The 20,221-nt window shown below is 42.5% G+C and overlaps 1 protein-coding gene across 1 annotated transcript in view; it reads left to right on the top strand.

Moving 5' to 3' along the window:
- The first annotated feature begins 10,501 nt into the window (after positions 1-10,501).
- Positions 10,502-20,221, top strand: part of LOC126188067 (proton-coupled amino acid transporter-like protein CG1139) — a 129,348-nt gene continuing 119,628 nt past the window's right edge. Inside the window, exon 1 of the mRNA XM_049929512.1 lies at positions 10,502-10,623. The gene's annotated coding sequence lies outside the window, so the exon portion shown is untranslated. The remainder of the gene's footprint in view (positions 10,624-20,221) is intronic.

The raw sequence follows: 20,221 nt of genomic DNA, 5'->3' as shown, positions 1-20,221 counted from the left end.
TGACCGGGCCAAATACCTCACGAAATAAGCGTCAAACGAAAAAACTACAAACAACGAAACTCGTCTAGCTTGAAGGGGGAAACCAGATGGCGCTATGGTTGGCCCACTAGATGGTGCTGCCATAGTTCAAACGGATATCAACCGCGTTTTTTTTTAAACAGGAACCCCCATTTTTATTATATATTCGTGTAGTACGTAAAGAAATATGAATGTTTTAGTTGGACAACTTTTTCGCTTTGTGATAGAATACTGTTGGCATGACAGCTTACGTTTCTCCAGTGTTCTGTTAGTCGTGATGGGAGAAACATGGTGAACTAACTCCACATTAGGGCAATAGCTTACGTTTTTTTGGACTCATCAGTATCTGCCTACTTTGATGCGGCTCGCCAAGAATTGTTTTGCGAAAACACTTCATCAGAGAGTAGCACTTACAACCTACGTCCTCAATGATTTGTTACATGCATTCAAGTCTCTGTCTCTCTCTTGTTTTAACCATCTAAAATTCTCTCTAGTATTATGGAAGTTCTTCTCTGACATTGGAACACATTTTCTATCATCCTGTCCCTTTTTTCTCGTCAGTTTTTTCCACGTGTTACGTTCTTCTCCCGATTCTGCGGAGAACCTCTTCATAGCTTGCCTTATCAAACCACCTAATTTTCAACATTTCTCTGTAGCACCAAAACTCAAATGCTACTATTCTCTTCTGTTCCTATTTTCCCACAGTATATGATTCACTGCAAAACAGTGCTGTGCTTCATCCAGATGTACATTCTCAGAAATTCCTTCCACAAATTACATCCTGTGTTTGATACTAGCGGACTCCTTTCGGCCAGGAATGCTCTCTTTTCCTGTGATTTCCTAACACGTTCAAACCTCTGACATTCCACGCCCCGACTCATAGAATGTAGCCCTTTTGTCCGTTATTGCATCTTTTTCTCATGATCACCTTCCCTTTGGCAATCCCCTTTCGGAGATCCGAATGGTGGTAATCCAGTATCTTTTACCGATGGAGAGTTCACCATGACTTTTCCAATACGGAAACACGTTCTGATCTCTTACCATTGGGGTGGTAAAAGTGCCCTTAAAGGCGGATGAATCAGGCTTGATCGACGACATGATGATCAGAAGGCAATGGGAACCACTGCTTTAAAGACACAGCTCAACTATGTAACTGAAAAATAAGTGTATGCAATCGATGTTGATAGTTCATTCAGAGCTCCAAGCATCAACGTAACTAATTTTGTACATCGTTCCAAAAATTGTTTTAAGGAGTGAGAAAATTCCAATGTAACTGGGACAAATGAGATCGTACATCCCGAAACTCTTATGTCTTCTTGCTGGTGAATTTTTTCTACAGCCACTAGATTTATGATATTGTACGAGGGGCGTTCAATAAGCAAAGTAACACATTTTTTTCTGAAAGTGAGACAGTTTCATTCAAGAGTCCAATACACATACTACTTCCCACTCTTTTGGCTACAAAACCCTGTTTTCAACGTTATCTCCGTTCTGTGGGACGGCCTTTCGCCACCTTACTGAGAGGACGTGTATATTGTATCACTCTATTGGTCGACATCGGAGCCAACGTCTTGCTGCATCAGTAACCTCCCCATCACCCGCGTTCTGCTTCCCAAGGAGTGCATCCTTCATTGGGCGAAACAGATTGTAAGGTGCTAGATCCGGACTGTGAGGAGGATGAGGAAGAACAGTCCAATGTAGTTTGTGGGCTCCTTTCGGATGCGCAGACTTGAGTGGGGCCTTGTGTTGCCACTCGAGTCGGAGTGTCCGCACATTCCAACACTGCAGGAGTCGCAACTATGTAGTTCCGGCTGGCACGCGGGAGATCGGACGGGTTTGGGCGACCTTGTTGCGATGGTGAGAGGCGCCTCGCCCATCGGCGCATCATGCTTTTTTGCACTTTCAGGTCTCCATAGACATTCTACAAGCGCCTTTGAATATTTGCGATGCTCTTGTTTCCCGCTAAAAGAAATTAGGAGGCATGTACATCTACATCTACATAAAAATCTACATCTACATCCTGACGGTGTGTGGCGGAGGGTACTTTGAGTACCTCTATCGGTTCTCCCTTCTATTCCAGTCTGGTATTGTTCGTGGAAAGAAAGATTGTCGGTATGCCTCTGTGTGGGCTCTAATCTCTCTGATTTTATCCTCATGATCTCTTCACAGATATACGTGGGAGGCAGCAATATACTGCTTGACTCCTCGGTGAAGGTATGTTCTCGAAACTTCAACAAAAGCCCGTACGGAGCTACTGAGCGTCTCTCTTGCAGAGTCTTCCACTGGAGTTTATCTATCATCTCCGTAACACTTTCGCGATTACTAAATGATCCTGTAACGAAGCACCCTGCTCTCCGTTGGATCCTCTCTATCTCTTCTATCAACCCTATCTGGTACGGATCCCACACCGGTGAGCAGTATTCAAGCAGTGGGCGAACAAGTGTATTTTAACCTACTTCCTTTGTTTTCGGATTGCTTTTCCTTAGGATTATTCCAATGAATCTCAGTCTGGCATCTGCTTTACCGACGATCAACTTTATATGATTATTCCATTTTAAATCACTCCTAATTCCTACTCCCAGATAATTTATGGAATTAATTGCTTCCAGTTGCTGGCCTGCTATATTGTAGCTAAATGATAAAGAATCTTTCTTTCTATGTATTCGCAGCACATTACACTTGTCTACGTTGAGATTCAGTTGCCATTCCCTGTACTATGCGTCAATTCGTTGCAGATCCTCCTGCATTTCAGTACAATTTTCCATTGTTAGAACCTCTCGATATACTTCAACATTATCCGCAAAAAGCCTCAGTGAACTTCCAATGTTATCCACAAGGTCATTTGTGAATAGCAACGGTCCTACGACACTCGCCTGCGGCACACCTGAAATCACTCTTACTTCGGAAGACTACTATCCATTGAGAATGACATGCTGCTTGGAACGCATCTCCATTACAGACGTCGTTTTGAACGCTACGTATAGCACCGCCACGTATCGGAACTTCTTGAAACTGTAGTGGTCGAAATGGGATTATTCATGCACATGCAGCAGCATATAAAGTCAATCTATAGAGCACTCCTAGATGATACAGAGTTTTTGGAAACATGTTTTGAATATGTTACCGATGGGTTCTGAGTTGCTCCCAAGTGTCGAGTGTAACGGCACTTTTTCCTAACTATGGATTGTTGTTAAAGTGCGCTTCTTGGCTCGAAAGGTGAAAATATTCCACACGGTATTTCACATTAACATCGAGAGATTCTCCATAAAATGGCTTCCTTCGAGGCTGACACTATCTCAGAATGGTGATATTCTTACAATACAGTACACTCACACCTTTGACGATATGAATGGTTTGATTTGATCTATTATAAATGGTTTTTGAAAGCCTGCGACTGTAGAAACAATAGGTTTGTTTATAAATAACTAAATCTTCCGCTACCAGTCACGATTTTTCTTTATTTTACTTTTCGCACGACGCGTTTCGAGAAATAATTCCCATTTTCAAGTGCGTTTTTTGTGTGTATTAAGCCATTTCTTTTGATGTTGTCATTGTGTGTGAGTCTGCTTCATTTCGTAATTTATTAGATGGGTTTTCTACATCTAATAAACTACAGCAAAAACTAATACATAATATAAAGTGTAATCATGAGCCATATTGAATATGGAATACACAAGGTAACATGCCAGGAATGCTCCAAGTTCTACCTTGGACAAACAGGCCGAAATTTCAACACCAGGTACACAGAACACATTAGAGCATACACACACAACAAACACACTACATCAGCAATAGCAACACACATACATAATACAGGACACCCATTTGGAAAAATAGAGCAAAATGTCAAAGTACTCCACCGACCGAATAAAGGACATAAAATGGATTTGCTAGAACAACTGGAGATATATTCACATTACAGAAAATATGAAGATAAAATATTAAATGAAAAACTTGAAAGTGAATCAGTGAATTTCTTCAGATGTTTTGATAATATACTTCAGTCAAAATAATAAAACATAGAAATACGCGCAATTGTAAAATCAATAAAAGTGACTCATGAGCCAAATCGTTAAGATAAATAACCTCTGTACAAAAGCGTATCATAATCTATGGAAGACCTATAATGTTATCTCTGTGGACTACCTGTAAGAAGATCTTTGCAGCTGTTTTGTTTATGTAAGATATTTTGGACACCACTGTGTAAAGTGTACAACAAGTTGTGTGTGATGTTTAGTGTGTGTGAGACTCTGTACAAATGGACCATTAGAAAACTGTAAGTACAAATTCTTCTAAATTTCGCCACTAACTTCACCAAAAGAATTAATACCCAACTAAAAAAAAGCGTGTTTCTTATGTATTGCAGTATAAGTCAACGAAATGAAGCAGACTCACACACACTGACAACATCAAAAGAAATGGCTTAATACACACAAAAACGCACTTGAAAATGGGAATTATTTCTCGAAACGCGTCGTGCGAAAAGAAAAATAAAGAAAAATCGTGACTGGTAGCGGAAGATTTATTTATTTATAAACAAACCTATGAATGAATGGTTTGATTTACGATAAGCAATTTTGTGAAACATAGACATGATTCGATGTTATATTGTGGGAGACTAAGGGCGCGTTATGAGAGGGAGGGGCGTTCTGACTGAACATCGCACACTATACAAAGATGTGGTGGCCCTTACGGTAGGGACGTCGAGAATAAGAGGGGAGGGGAGAGGAGAGGAGACGGACGCAAGACAAGCAGGAGAAAACAATAGCAATCGCTGTCACGAGCCACTGAGTGATAAGCTAAGCCTAATACAAACAGGAATTTCAGATTCCCTATCTGAGGCCTTTAGCTTGACTGACACCACATAATTTGATAAGCCAATATCTGGATTACCAGTAAGAATATTGATCAAACTAACCAGGCCAATGTCATAACCCGCCTTCAGAGAGAGTTCCGTTAACAGTTCCTAAATCACTTTAAGACCAGAACTAAATATGTCCATTAAGAATTATCTCTACTCTAGCAATAATAACTGATAGATCTGTTATCTGAATTACAAAGAACTGAGGTAATCTTCTTCAGTTGTCCACAATGAAATTTTCACTCTGCAGCGGCGTGTGCATTGATAAGACTTCCTGGCAGGTTACAACTGTGTCCCGGATGGAGACTCGAAATTAGGATCTTCAAATGTTCAAATGGGTGTGAAATCTTATGGACTTAACTGCTAAGGTCATCAGTCCCTAAGCTTACACACTACTTAACCTAAATTATCCTAAGGACAAACACACACACCCATGTCCGAGGGAGGACTCGAACCTCCGCCGGGACCAGCCGCACAGTCAATGACTACAGCGCCTAAGACCGCTCGGCTAATCCCGCGCGGCTTAGGGTCTTCATTTTTGCTGGCTGGCGTTCTACCAACCGACCTACCCAAGCACGATTCACAACCTGTCTTCAAAGCTACTTCCGGCATTACTTCGTCTATTACCTTCCAAATTTCGCGGAAGTTCTCCTGCAGAACTTGCGGGACTATCCAGTCTTGCAAGTTACTAAAATTGTGTGATATTACCTGGATATAGCAGAGAGTAGACTTTACTTCAATACAGAACTACACTGATACCTATTAAGACTGTGACACCTTGACGGTGGCATGCTGCAAAGTGCATCAAATGTACTCCATACTTAGGTTTGCAACTGATTAGCATTTCATCACTACCACACAAAGCAGGTTGGAGTCTTGCAGTCAACATTCTGTATATTAGGAAAGATTATGCATTTGGTTTCTCACTCAGAAATCGCATTTGAATGTTGCTTACTTGTGAGAAGATCGTGTTATGTCTAGAGCAAGAAGGAGAAATGTCTGCCCACAGTAGAAGGACTGTGGCTTATCGTGACTGCGGGTTTATTGTTACATGATACTGCTGCTCATGCTGATCGAGATCCCAGAACAAATACGGAATTAACGAGTTCAGAAGGGCCATACTCCGTCTCATGTGGGGTATCTACGGCCCAACGTGAATAGCGTCCGGGAACACAGATCTTACAGCAACGCCATGCACCATGATTTAGGTATCTGACGTGCTAGTACGAGACAGGTATCAGTATGGAGGATGTGCGAAGGTGTTCGGAGTACCACAGACTGTCGGCACGGCGACCACTGTTGCGTTTTCCCTTGACTTCGTAGCAGACAGAGGCCCCCCCGACAGTGGTACGCCCAGCGACAACAATGGACTTCTGACTGGTACCACGTGTTTCGGATAGTAGTCGGTAACTGACAGCTCGCAGGGCTGTTTCCAGCTTTCAACTGCGGAGCGCTAATAGTTGCCGTTTACACAGGTGTGACAAGACCGTGCATTGCCATAGAGACGTTTACGAAATCGCGTTACGTTATTGGTTAAGGTGGTCCCACAAAGCTGCCGTGACCAGACCACTGCAACTGTCTGGGATCAACGAACGCAGGCTTAACCATAGTCTGCTCTGCATACTGCCTCATGCCGTCCTGACTTACCGTGATACAAAGGGTTTTCGCCAGTTGACCTGGAAACCATTTTCTCCACGTCTATCTACTGAAAACATCTCGTCGTGACTTGCCAAGAGACTGGCATGTCAGCACACATTGGCTACTTCCTTATAACTTAACTGCAAAGTAACAGATTAATATACAGGGTGAAAAGTATTTAAACCGACAAACTCTGGGAGGTTGTAGGAGACATCAAAACAAATATTTTACCCTAATGTCATTTTTTCCTGTGAGGATTATTTAAACCGGTGGAGGCCGTATTACGCTCTTCAGTTGTTAGAGGGCGTATTACGCTCTTCAGTTGTAGGCAACTGCTGTCCATCAGTGTAGTAGTGCATTGTCTCTGTTTACTAATGGAGCGATACACCTGGGGTGAGTACACTAACATGGTTGGTGTGTACTACGTAGCGCATCACAACGGGCGAGCTGCACAGCGGGTTTATCAACAACAATATCCTATTCGCGGTATCCCGCATCATACGACCTTCGCTGCTGTGTACCAACATCTGCGTGAGACCGGGTCATTTAGCAGAATACCTCGACAGGGACGCCGTCGCACGGTAAGAACACTGCAACTTGAGGAAGCTGTCTCGCAGCATGTGGAGAGGGATCCTTCAATCAGCACTCGTGCAATTGCACGTAGTATGGGGACGAATCAGACGAATGTAAGAACAGTCCTTCGAGAGCAATTGTTACGTCCATTTCACTTACATCGTGTCCACAACCTGGAACCAGTTGATTATTATCCACCCAGAGCACAGTTTTCGCAGTGGTACCTGGAGCAGTGTGAAATGTATCCTACGTTTCTTTCCTCTGTGTTGTTTACCGATGAAGCAACGTTCGGGCGTGATGGAGTCTTCAAAAAATGGTTCAAATGGCTCTGAGCACTATGGGACTCAACTGCTGTGGTCATAAGTCCCCTAGAACTTTGAACTACTTAAACCTAACTAACCCAAGGACATCACACACATCCATGCCCGAGGCAGGATTCGAACCTGCGACCGTAGTGGTCGTGCGGTTACAGACTGTAGCGCCTTTAACCGCTCGGCCACTCCGGCCGGCGATGGAGTCTTCACCATGCACAATTCGCATGTTTGGAGTGAGGATAACCCACATGCCACAGTTACTAGCGCTCATCAAGTGCGGTTCTTCGTTAATGTGTGGGTCGGTGTTGTTGGGGACTGTGTAATTGGGCCGTATCTGCTACCTAGACCATTAAATGGCAGGCACTATTACAATTTTCTCGCCAGAGCATTGCCAGAATTGATGGAAGACGTCATGCTCCCTACAAGACAACGCATCTGGTTCCAACATGACAGGGCGCCGGAACATTTCAGTCGTCGTGTGCGTCGGTTCCTGGACCGACGGTTCCCAGAAAAGTGGATTGGCAGAGGTGATCCTGTACCATGGCCTGCTCGATACCCAGATATGTTCCCCTCTGGACTTTTTTTGTGTGGGGAGATATGCCAACGTTGTTTACGTAACTCATGTTGCATCAGAAGAGGATCTGGTTGCCCGGATAGTAGCAACAGCAGGAACAATTCAGGATACTCCTGGGGTTTTTGCCCGTGTCAGACAGAACATGATCCGACATTGTAACCTTTGTTTATGTGTCAGTGGAGGCATTTTTTAAAATCTACTATAATTGAAATTGGGTTGTGTTAATGTGTTGAGTCTTGGTCGTAAAAAAATGGAAAAGTTTTTTTTGTGTAATTAATTTGCCGCCAGAGAAACTTCCTCTACCGTTTTAAATACTCCTCATAGGAGAAAATGACATTAGGGAAAAATATTTGTTTTGATGTCCCCTACAACTTCCCAGAGTTTGTCGGTTTAAATACTTTTCACCTTGTAAATTCCAAGAGGAAGGAGACCAGAGTAAACCAGTTCCTGATGTATTGGGGAACTGAAATGCAGGATCAGATTTTGGTTTCATCCATTCAGAGGAAAGTTGATAACTTGCTCCAAATGGTGGTAATTATTACAAATCATGTAAAGCGTCAAGCAGCCTCTTCTTCTTCTTATGAGGATGTAGGAACATATCAACGATCGTATTTTGATGGGTTGAACTTAACCAGAATGGAAAACCTCTGTCAGCTGAAGATATTGTCAGATCCCTGTGCCACAGTATGCAGACCATGGCTTCTGCTCCTCCCTGTGGTTGGCAACATCCCTACTGTTTAGGGACGGAATCTCATAGAAATTCAGCGACTCAGACATCACAAAAACCCGAAGCACAGCCACCACTTGCCTCATTTGCTCATTCCTCATTCTGTTACTTTGCTTGTGGACTGACAAGAGCTGTGGTGCTGTGATCTGCCTGTCATGAACACGCCTTGCTCAATAAAAAACGTTGAGTTAGCGAAAGTTGATCGTTGACAGTGGCAGTGTTCCGGGTGTGTCAGCTTCCGCCTTCGTCAACTCATAAAGTAACGGCATTTTGTAAACGTCTCTACGTCAACGGCACATTGTTGTTACAACTCTACAGACGGCTATCGTTCCCGCCTGCAGACGTTCACGCTTCACATCTGAAAGCTAGCAACAGCACTACGAGCTGTCAGGGAACTTCTTACCATAGTCGCAGTTTGTCTGTTCATTGCTGTGAGCAGAAGGGTTGATTCGAGTACAGACGTCACCGTTCTTATTCGGCGTGCACGAATTTGTTGCGCTCATCCGAACACTAACAGCGTTAACCATGTGGCAAAAAATGATTCCAACACCATTTTTCACATCGATCGTGATCTCATGGGTTCAGAACTCTCTCTGATCTGACAGAAGCTATTCATGCATTCTATCCCTAGTCAGAGTTGATCTGACTAAACAAGTTTGTATCGTTCCATGATTTGTGTAGATACTATTAATCTCTATTTTAGGTCTCCATTTACGTACCATGTGTTTCTGTTTGATATACATCACTGAAGACTGGTCTCAGCTCATTTTTGTAATTATGTATTATCAGAAAATATTTACTTGTTGATTTTTAACCTTTCTTTTGTAATTAGAGACGTAATCCCTATCCATCTCCCTCAGTCTCCTAATTAACATGTGTACATGCCACCTACACAATGAGATGACCTTCTACTCATAGGAAACGACATCACAATGGTTAGTCAAAGACATAGAAAAGGACCTATAAAATATCCATTGTACCAATTGTGTGCCCAGGAGTGGAGGTAGACAAGTAGAAAGTGCAGTCGCAGCCCAAGCATGTCACAGGAGGAACACCGATGACAGATCGCTCCCTGAAAGCATGTACAACCTACACATTAATATTATTCTTGCAGTTTTCGCCGACGTACTAGTTGGTGTAACAATCAGAAACTTAATATATACCAAAAGGAAACTAAAGCGACTACAGCATTCCATGTTAAGTCTGTTACATCGATCAGGTACATTCCGCAGGCTTACAGTCATTCTACAAGCTATGTTTAACGATCGGGCCAGTGAGCTGGAATGTGCTCAAATGCCACCCAACAACTCTGCTGGTGATTGTAGAGTAACAGTGTAGCATGGACATCAGCACATATAATCGACGACCCAACTGAGTACATGACTGTGTGCCGGATGGTATAAAACTCATGCGTAAACGATTCATGTGTCGTATGCATTCATTCCGAGGCTAGTTACAGCTGCACGTGACGGCGGTCTAAATGTGGTGCAACTCCGTAATAATCAAACTCCATCGGATACGAATTCTGTTATCTTGCCTCTTTCAAGATCAAACAACAGTAAGTAGGAGCGTGTAATAGACCGGAAAAGCATCAAGTTGTTCTCCAGGTCTCAGTATTTCTTGGGTCACCGGTCTTTCAGCCAATCGCGACGAGTCTTCTCGATTTCAGCGAATCGCAAGGAATCCGGCAGATCATTCCACAAGGTCAACGCAACAGATGTATTCCACATGCGGCCTAGTAGCATATTCCCGTTGATATCACAGGTGTGGTGGAAGGAGTGGGAGTCAGTGGTTGGGACGCGAGGTGGGGGCATCAGAGGAAACAGCGCTCTCGCTAATCTCAGTCTCGAACAGCTTTGCGAGAGCTCACGTTTCACGAAGCGGGCGAAAAGCTGAGGATCCACAGGCGTCGTAGCTGGTGAGTCTTTTTTCGACAGAACTAGTGGAATGAGCTGTGTTGTTGTTTTTTGGGGGAGGAGACCAGACAGTGAGATAATCGGTTCAATCGATTTGGGGAAGGACGGGGAGGAGGTCGGCCGTGCCCTTTCAAAGGAACCATCCCGGCATATGTTGGAGCGATTTAGTGAAATCAAGGAAAACCTAAATCAGGATGGCCGGACGCGGGATTGAACCGTCGTCCTCCCGAATGCGAATCCAGTATGCTAATCACTGCGCCACCTCTCTCGGTGAAAGAGCTGTTATAACCACGTGTACATATATTCGCGAAATTCATAGAATAAATTCGTTATTTCTCGTTTTAGCTATTTAATGCCTTCTACGGTTCCCACGTTTTACGCGGTCTTCCAGGATTTGATTCTTCCTCTTATTTTTTTCTGGTAATCTTTGAGTACTCATTCTTTACAAATGTTCGTTCTATTTCCTCTGCTTTTCGTCTAAATACCTAACTACTCTTTTAGACATCCTTTATACCTTATACTCCAGGTATGTATTAATGCTCCTTGTTTACTATATATGTTTTACATCTACATAATGATAGAGTAACAGTACTTAGCCTTGCACTCTTGTGTTTCTCAATTTTATTTTTTGGATATCAGCAAGTTATTTCACAAATAATACTGAATTATTGCCATTATTTTGTATATGTCATAATCGTACATTAAATGAGAAATATGTCGTTTTCTATTAAAATGATCCTATCGACAATTTTAGCCCATGGTTTTAGTTTTCAGCATCAAAATTTTCAGATTATATCGTAAATAATTTTGTTTAGTTCAGTATCTACTAGTTAGAATGTACGAAGACGCGCTGAAAAGTAATGCCTGCGAATTTATTATGTGAAAACTGTTAAAACAAACAAACACCGTCCGAACAGGCCTTGAAGGGCCAGCGGCACCGACCGGCCGCCATGTCGTTCTCAGACCTTCGGTGTCACTGGATGCGGATACGGAGGAGCATGTGGCCAGGACGCCGCTCTCCCGGCCGTTGTCAGTTTTCGTGACCGGTGTCGCTATTTATTAGTTGGCGTCACAAGGGCTGAGTACACCCCGCTTGCCAACAGCACTTGACAGACCAGGACGGTCACCCATCCAAGTGTTAGCCAAGCCCGACAGCGCTTAACTTCGGTGATCATACGGGAATCGCTGCAAGGTTATTGGTGAAAACTGTTTAGATTTTCTAACTGAAACAAACATTATTAACACTCTATATCTTTATTTTTCATATCTACATATTTACAGACCTCTGCTGCTAGAGGGCTCAGAATTGTGGCGTATAACGAGGCGGTGTGTGAAGTAACTATGTCGGCGTGTGAGAAACACCGTGCCGTAATCAAGTATCGAATTAATAGAGTTTCGAATTAGAAGCGTTCGTCCACACGTGGAGCACCTTCTCGTTCAGCTTGACAATGACGGACCACAAACGAGCGCTGCGACATCTGCAATAATGCGACGCCTTGTGTTCATTGTCATCGATTTTCCTCCATACAGACTTGGCTCCATCCGTTTTTCATCTGTTTCCAAATATTAAAGAACACTTTCGAGGACTTCACTTTGACAGTGATGAGGCAGAGATGTGGTTGTGCCTCCATCAACGAAGTCAAACATTGTACAGTGACGGCACCAACAAAGTCCCTCGTTGGGAGAAATGTGTTCGTCGCCAAGGTGACTACGTTGAGAAATAAATATGTAGACATGAAGAATAAAGATGTAGAATGTTAATAACATTTGTTTTATTTCAAAAGTTTTCACATAAAAAATTCAGAGGCACCATTTTTCAGCACGTCCTTGTATTATATCATTATGAAAATTAATTTTTATTCCGAACGTGTTGAGTTACAGAATTCCAATGAAAAATATACTACCGTCAACAATTGCTCTAGTGAACTAAACTTTACCGTAACAAACGTTTCAACTTCTTTCTTGAATAGCGTTTTCTATCCTATATCTTTCGCATCTGTTGCAAATACAGCATACTAAAAATGGAATCTGCAGGGCATTCTACTTCTTTCCACGCGATTGTTTCTCTGTGTCTTATTTTAGGCTTGCAGAGAAATAAAAATTACGCGAAGCGAAACATAGTGTGAGGAGGGCTGTGCGAGAGGCGTTCAATGAATTCGAAAGTAAAGTTCTATGTACTGACTTGGCAGAAAATGCAAAGAAATTTTGGTCTTATGTCAAACCGGTAAGTGGATCGAAACAAAATGTCCAGACACTCTGTGACCAAAATGGTACTGAAACAGAGGATAACAGACTAAAGGCCGAAATACTAAATGTCTTTTTCCAAAGCTGCTTCACAGAGGAAGACTGCACTGTAGTTCCTTCTCTAGATTGTCGCACAGATGACAAAATGGTAGATATCGAAATAGACGACAGAGGGATAGAGAAACAATTAAATTCGCTCAAAAGAGGAAAGGCCGCTGGACCTGATGGGATACCAGTTCGATTTTACACAGAGTACGCGAAGGAACTTGCCCCCCTTCTTGCAGCGGTCTACCGTAGGTCTCTAGAAGAGCGTAGCGTTCCAAAGGATTGGAAAAGGGCACAGGTCATCCCCGTTTTCAAGAATGGACCTCGAACAGATGTGCAGAACTATAGACCTATATATCTAACGTCGATCAGTTGTAGAATTTTGGAACACGTATTATGTTCGATTATAATGACTTTTCTGGAGACTAGAAATCTACTCTGTAGGAATCAGCATAGGTTTCGAAAAAGACGGTCGTGTGAAACCCAGCTCGCGCTATTCGTCCGCGAGACTCAGAGGGCCATAGATACGGGTTCACAGGTAGATGCCGTGTTTCTTGACTTCCGCAAGGCGTTCGATACAGTTCCCCACAGTCGTTTAATGAACAAAGTAAGAGCATATGGACTATCAGACCAACTGCGTGATTGGATTGAAGAGTTCCTAGATAACAGAACGCAGCATGTCATTCTCAGTGGAGAGAAGTCTTCCGAAGTAAGAGTGATTTCAGGTGTGCCGCAGGGGAGTGTCGTAGGACCGTTGCTATTCACAATATACATAAATGACCTTGTGGATAACATCGGAGGTTCACTGAGGCTTTTCGCGTATGATGCTGTGATATATCGAGAGGTTTTAACAACGTAAAATTGTACTGAAATGCAGGAGGATCTGCAACGAATTGACGCATGGTGCAGGGAATGGCAATTGAGTCTCAATGTAGACAAGTGTAATGTGCTGCGAATACATAGAAAGAAAGATCCCTTATCATTTAGCTACAATATAGCAGGTCAGCAACTGGAAGCAGTTAATTCTATAAATTATCTGGGAGTACGCATTAGGAGTGATTTAAAATGAATGTTCATATAAAGTTGATCGTCGGTAAAGCAGATGCCAGACTGAGATTGGTTGGAAGAATCCTAAGGAAATGCAATCAGAAAACAAAGGAAGTAGGTTACAGTACGCTTGTTCGCCCACTGCTTGAATACTGCTCACCAGTGTGCGATCCGTACCAGATAGGGTTGATAGACGAGACAGAGAAGATCATTTAGTAATCGCGAAAGCGTTACCGAGATGATAGATAAACTCCAGTGGAAGACTCTGCAAGAGAGACGCTCTGTAGCTCGGTACGGGCTTTTGTTGAAGTTTCAAGAACATACCTTCACCGAGGAGTCAAGCAGTATATTGCTCCATCCTACGTATATCTCGCGATGAGACCATGAGGATAAAATCAGAGAGATTAGAGCCCACACAGAGGCATACCGACAATCCTTCTTTCCACGAGCTATACGAAATTGCAATAGAAGGGAGAACCGATAGAGGTACTCAAGGTACCCTCCACCACACACCGTCAGGTGGCTTGCAGAGTATGGATGTAGATGTAGAATGCCCTGCTTCCTTCCGTAGAAGTTCATATTGTCGGCAGTAGTTCGCATGGAGTAGCACACAATTTAGGAGGTTAATCTTAGAAGCGTACGATTTTGGCAGGAGACCACATATGGTACGCGAACAAAAACCGCACAAAGCAAGAATATGGACACCATTGTCGGTCGATATGTTTTCTAACGCAAGAGCATATTAATCACTGACGATGTATTAACCTGTGGACATCCCTAAAAGCATTTTTTCCCTCCTTTTGTTCAGAAGAATTTAGCACGAACTGCGACCAAGAAATAACTTTTTTTTTTCATCCGCGTAGTTTCAATTGGACATAACATTTACGAAATTTCATCACCTGCATAACAGTCAAATGGCACAAGAGCATTCACTCCAAAGTTTGCAATATCTCACACCTGCCCCAGCTGTGACATTATAGAGTCTGCTTAGTTTCGCAGTCATGATGTAGTATTCGCTTTATTGTTTTTCGTGCATCCTCCGTTTGAGGAATCATATTTCTGCTTTCACCTCATTTTCACTTTCACCAACGACGGAAAGAAAATAAAAAACTGATCTTCATCTCTTCTTATTCTGGTAGATGATAGTGAGAGTGGGCCGGCCGGAGTCGCAGGTTCGAATCCTGCCTCGGACATGGATGTGTGTGGTGTCCTTCGGTTAGTTAGGTTTAATTAGTTCTAAGTTCTAGGCCACTGATGACCTTAGAAGATAAGTTGCATAGTGCTCAGAGCCATTTGAACTGAGAGTGGACGCAAATCGGAAGCGAGCTCACACTTTGTATAAGATTTTGCTCAGCATAGCGGTGAGTTGCCAAAAATTGTCCACATAAAACATAATGCTGTTATATATTCAATAGAAGTAATAGCAACCAGAGTAGACTGAACCCGTGCAATTTCGAGTGTGTCAGATACATTTTTTTTTTTAAATACACCTCGTCAATCCAAAACCTTCCGAGACAGGGTTATTAAAATGGAGGAAAATTAAGATAGTTGTTTTAACGATGCGAGTGTTCTACCTAGTCTTCCTCCAATCGAGTAAAATGCACAGAACTTTCATACAACCACGAGAAACAAACACAAAAATCCTTCTTTGGGATCTTGTCCAATAGGCGCGTCATACTGGCTTGAATGGCGATTATGTAGTCAAAGGGTTGAGCCTTAATGTGAATTTCTACACTTTATCGTTTTTGGTAGGTTCGTTCTGATAACAAAAAGTCTCTTCATCTGTGTGATATTTTCCAGAAAAGAATAATCCGCCTTTTTGCATTTCAGTCAAGTTGCGGTAGGCGTCTACAAATCGTTGTTTTTGTTCGGGAGTCAAGGTGTGCAAGAGAAAAAAAACTACACACAAGCTGTGCTCTTCTTCAAAACATTCTGGAGAGTGCCTTGAACGTTATCACTCCGTTGCAATTTGTGATGCAACAATGTTAACAGACTACGTCCACTGCTTACCACTGCCTAGACACAAGTGACTGCTCGAATACACATATTTTATTTACAGTTGTTAGGACAAGCTGCCATCCTAGTTAAACGAGCTGACGTCACTTACGCGTCTGGAATAAAGTAAGTCTCGGAACTTATTGACGGAATTAGATTCTACAGTTGTACACAATAGTGTTGGGGAGTGCCTCCGGCGATTTTTGTTACAGCTTATCTACGTCCTGGTAACACTTCTCTTCAAGTTCGTTTTCAACCTAAGAATCGGGAAAATACATACAGCGGACAGATCCGGTGAGTAGGGAGTGTGTGTAGCGGTTGTCATTTTAATTCTGGCAAAAACTCTCTAACTGTTTACGCCGTGAGAGCGGGAGTGTTTTCATTATGGAACAGCCAACCCATTGATCGCCACAAATGTAATTCGATTTTCCTATAGTACCTCACGAAATCATTGTAGCACTTAACTGTACTAATGATAGTTAGTTCTGACCCTTTGGAGAACAAATTCATCGTGGGTAGCCTATTCATGTCGAAGAAACAAATCAGTATTGTTTTCACACTGTATCTTAACTGCTTGTCTCTCTTCGGTTGTGTTGCTCAAACAATCTTTCATTGGCTCAGATGTAACATATTTTCGAAACAGAGCGACGACTGCGCAAAAGATTTCCCTAACGTGACACTGTTAGATAGCTTCATGTTTCATAGATAATGTGAACGATTTTTTTGTCGAAAAGGTTTGGAATAAGTAAGTTTACGGAAAACATAAACATGATTAAATTTAACATCAGTGCCGCGTTATTTTTCAGTCTTACCCGTATTAACTCATTTGAAAACCTTGTGTTTCTTACGAGGCTACTATTTTTTAAGCAAAGATTCGTCTATTGAATAGAAGGAGTTATGCAGAAGAAGTGATTTTGAACTAGATTTAAAACTTGTTTTGCTACCTGTCAGACATTTTATGTATTGAGGAAATGAACAAAACTCATTATTGAAGCATGTTGAACCCGTTTCTGAGAGAATGACAACTTTAATAATGGGCAATAAAGAATGCATTTTCTTCTAGTGTCGTACGTACGGCCATCATCACTCCTCATAAATTATGGTGGATTATTTATGATGAATTTCATTTGCGAATATATACTGGGTGTTTGACTGCTATAGGTGGAAAGGAAAAGGACGAGTAAAGAACAATGAAACAAGCAAATAATCATGATAAGCATAGGTGTGGAAACCAGAGATATCACCTTTGCGACATGTGCACAGTTAATGTTACAATACTGTTTACGTGAAAGGCAACGTGTATTTCGAAACAGCGCAAGTAAAGAGTAAATTACGAAGTGATAAACCGCTATCATTTGATTCCGGATACCTACGTTCTTGGAAATTGCGTTTTGTCGAATGCATCAGTCGTGGCTCGTTAGTACACCATGGTCTTCCAGATATTCCGAGTTCAAGCAGTTTCATTATTTTTTGTTGTTGTGTAGGGTTATTTGGACGCTATCGTGATTTCCACCTCGGATGGTAGTGTCGACTCCAGGAACGCCTTGTCGAGGATTGTCAACACATTCGGAACATGCCTGGGATTTTTGTGTGTGTGAGACGTGCTGAAGCCTGCCTTCACATGAACAATGACCATGTGAAACACTTGCTGTACTGTGTTTGTTCTCAAGTGACACTCTGCAACATTGATCGGTTGTAAGGTGTTTTGTATTCAGTCATAATGAGTGCTTTCGGGAATGCCATTGGTTTGCGGACCGATGACTCTTACGATTACTAGGATAATTTGCTTCTGTCTCGTTTGTATCTTTAACAAACAACCCGTTTATTGTAGAGGTGCAGTTAAAACGCCTAACTCATTGACGAGGTACCTACAACAGGACTGCGGGTGAACACCACGTATTATTCTTACAGCTCGCTTCGTATAGTAAATCCTTTCTTTCTAAGCGACGAGTTAGCTCAGAATATTATTCCTCAAGACATAACTCAACGTTAATACGCCTTTTAGTCATGTCCGCAACTAAAGAGCCGCTGATCGTCTGTTAACAGAGGGTACAGAAACAAATGCTACTCGACGTTAACACGCGGTTCAGTCACGTCCGGATCTACATAACCGCCGAACATGTATAATAAAGATTACGGAAACAAATGCTGCAATGTAGCTGGTAACATGCTTTAAGTAATATGTATATCAGAGGCACCTAGCGATAGAACCCGAGACCACAACCCATACGAAAATGAATTCTAGCAACTTTGTCGTCCCTATTGCCGTTCAGCACCATTGTTATCTCTTCAACTGCGAGAGTTGCTTCGGGTATCAAATATGCTGTATATTATTGTTGTTGTATGTGTGAGACTGGATTATTTTATTTTTTAGCGACGTATATCTTATGTTGATCATAGCTGATGCTTTAGTGTTATTTGACAGACCAAGGGCTCCAGCCCAATCGACTGTCCGCTGCGAAATTGCGTTACTGGAGCACATCTAATAGAGTGCGTCAGAGCTTCGGCTTACGGCAGATGCATCCCCATTCTTCATAATCCGTCTCAGGGTTCTCCCACTGTGCTTTGATAGGACTCTGGCTGCATAAGGCACAAACGTTTAACTTGTTGCACACAATTAACGAAGACTACAAATAACAAAGACTACGCGCCGCTAAAGAGTACAGGAAGTCAGTTTCAGTAACGTATAAGACGCTACTGACAAAGTAACAACATATATCAGCAATACAGAATTAGTGTCAACAGCGCTGTTCAGAAACTACTACATTCAGTAACAATTGAACAAAGATTCAGCAGGCCCACAGTACGAATGCAAGCAACTGGATCATTAGAACTAATGGTGTTAGTTTTTACTGTATATTCACCGTTCTTTTCTATTTGGACCATCTAAAGATGGTTTTACAATGAAATCTAACTAGTTTTCGTGCTTTAATCGTATAAGGAAAAAAATTGCTGTCAGGGCAATGAATAAAAAAAAAAAGATTGTTTCATAAATGATGTTAAGACTGGCGTCCCCTCCTATGAACCCTGTACCATCTGTTGTATCACAAGCTTTATATTCAATGCCATACCCATTACACTGTGTCTGTATCTCAAGTACAAATCCCAAAATCGTTGACTCATTGGTCACTTTTGATATATGAGAGCATCATTTGCTAGTCAAAGAACGTTTGCACATGCAATCGGCGCAGATGTTTCTTCTTCTCAGTATTCAGTAAAGCGTATAAGAGTGCCTTGCGAACTTCGTACCGCTGATTTGATTACATGATGAGCGCAATAAGCTGTGGCAGTTAACGCGGGCGGCTTCACGCGCCACAGAGACGGTGGACTGAGGCCTACGAGGAAGGCAGGCCGTGGCACTTACGTCACATCACGTGACATCGGAGGTCTTACGAGTGACAGCAGCCGTCTGCGGCAGGAAGCGAGTAACTGTTTCAGATAAGCTCTATAATTCTTGATTGCTCGTTCAAATGCATGCAAGCTGTCTATAGCGCACGACAAAGTTAAGACCTTTATTAGGCACCATTTCAGTTACATATTGGTTTCCCTTGGGCCATACCAGAGCCCAGTGTTGTCGTGGGCCTCGGTGAAGTGTGTGACTTAATACAGTATTTTTACGAGCGAACTTGGCAGCTACAATGACGGGTTACAGTTTGTGGTGAAGGAATGACGAATGCTGCTGGAAGCTGGGTGTGGTGCTTAAGAATGAGCGAAAAATTACGTTGAAATATATTTAATTATTCTCCAAAATTTCTAGTACATGCGGAGTTACACCTCCGTCAGAAGACTTGTATGCTTTCCGGGTGATGAGAATCTGCAGAATGGTGTCGTCGACGGATTGAGCAAAGAGGTAGCCGTTGGTTGCGAAGAGAGATTACCCATATTGGTGTGAATAAACGATAAATGCATCAGCGTCCAGAGCGGATGTGCGGAAACGAGACTTTGTGGCAAGTGACGTGTGTTATGTTTCGAAAGCAAGGCAAACCTGTCATCAGCCCGAAGGTTATTATGGGATCCACAGTTCTTGTTATGCACGGTCCTGTTGGAGGTCGTATGCCTCTATCTTTCTCTCGCCTTGCAATTGAGTAATCCAACCAGTTGTAACAGGCCCTACGCATTAAAATGGAATCCGAAACACTGTGCCTCTAGCGTTTTTCGCATACACGAGTCAAAGCAACAGGGGTAAGATGCGGTAAGCCACACAAAAACACATACGATTCACTGAATACCGAACTTCTGAATTTCTAGTCATATCAACTGAGCAGGCGA

Source organism: Schistocerca cancellata, chromosome 5 (assembly GCF_023864275.1).
Source record: "Schistocerca cancellata isolate TAMUIC-IGC-003103 chromosome 5, iqSchCanc2.1, whole genome shotgun sequence".
Taxonomy (NCBI): Eukaryota; Metazoa; Arthropoda; class Insecta; order Orthoptera; family Acrididae; genus Schistocerca; species Schistocerca cancellata.
Note: the sequence above shows the minus strand (reverse complement) of the source record. Positions and strands in the feature narration are given on the sequence as shown.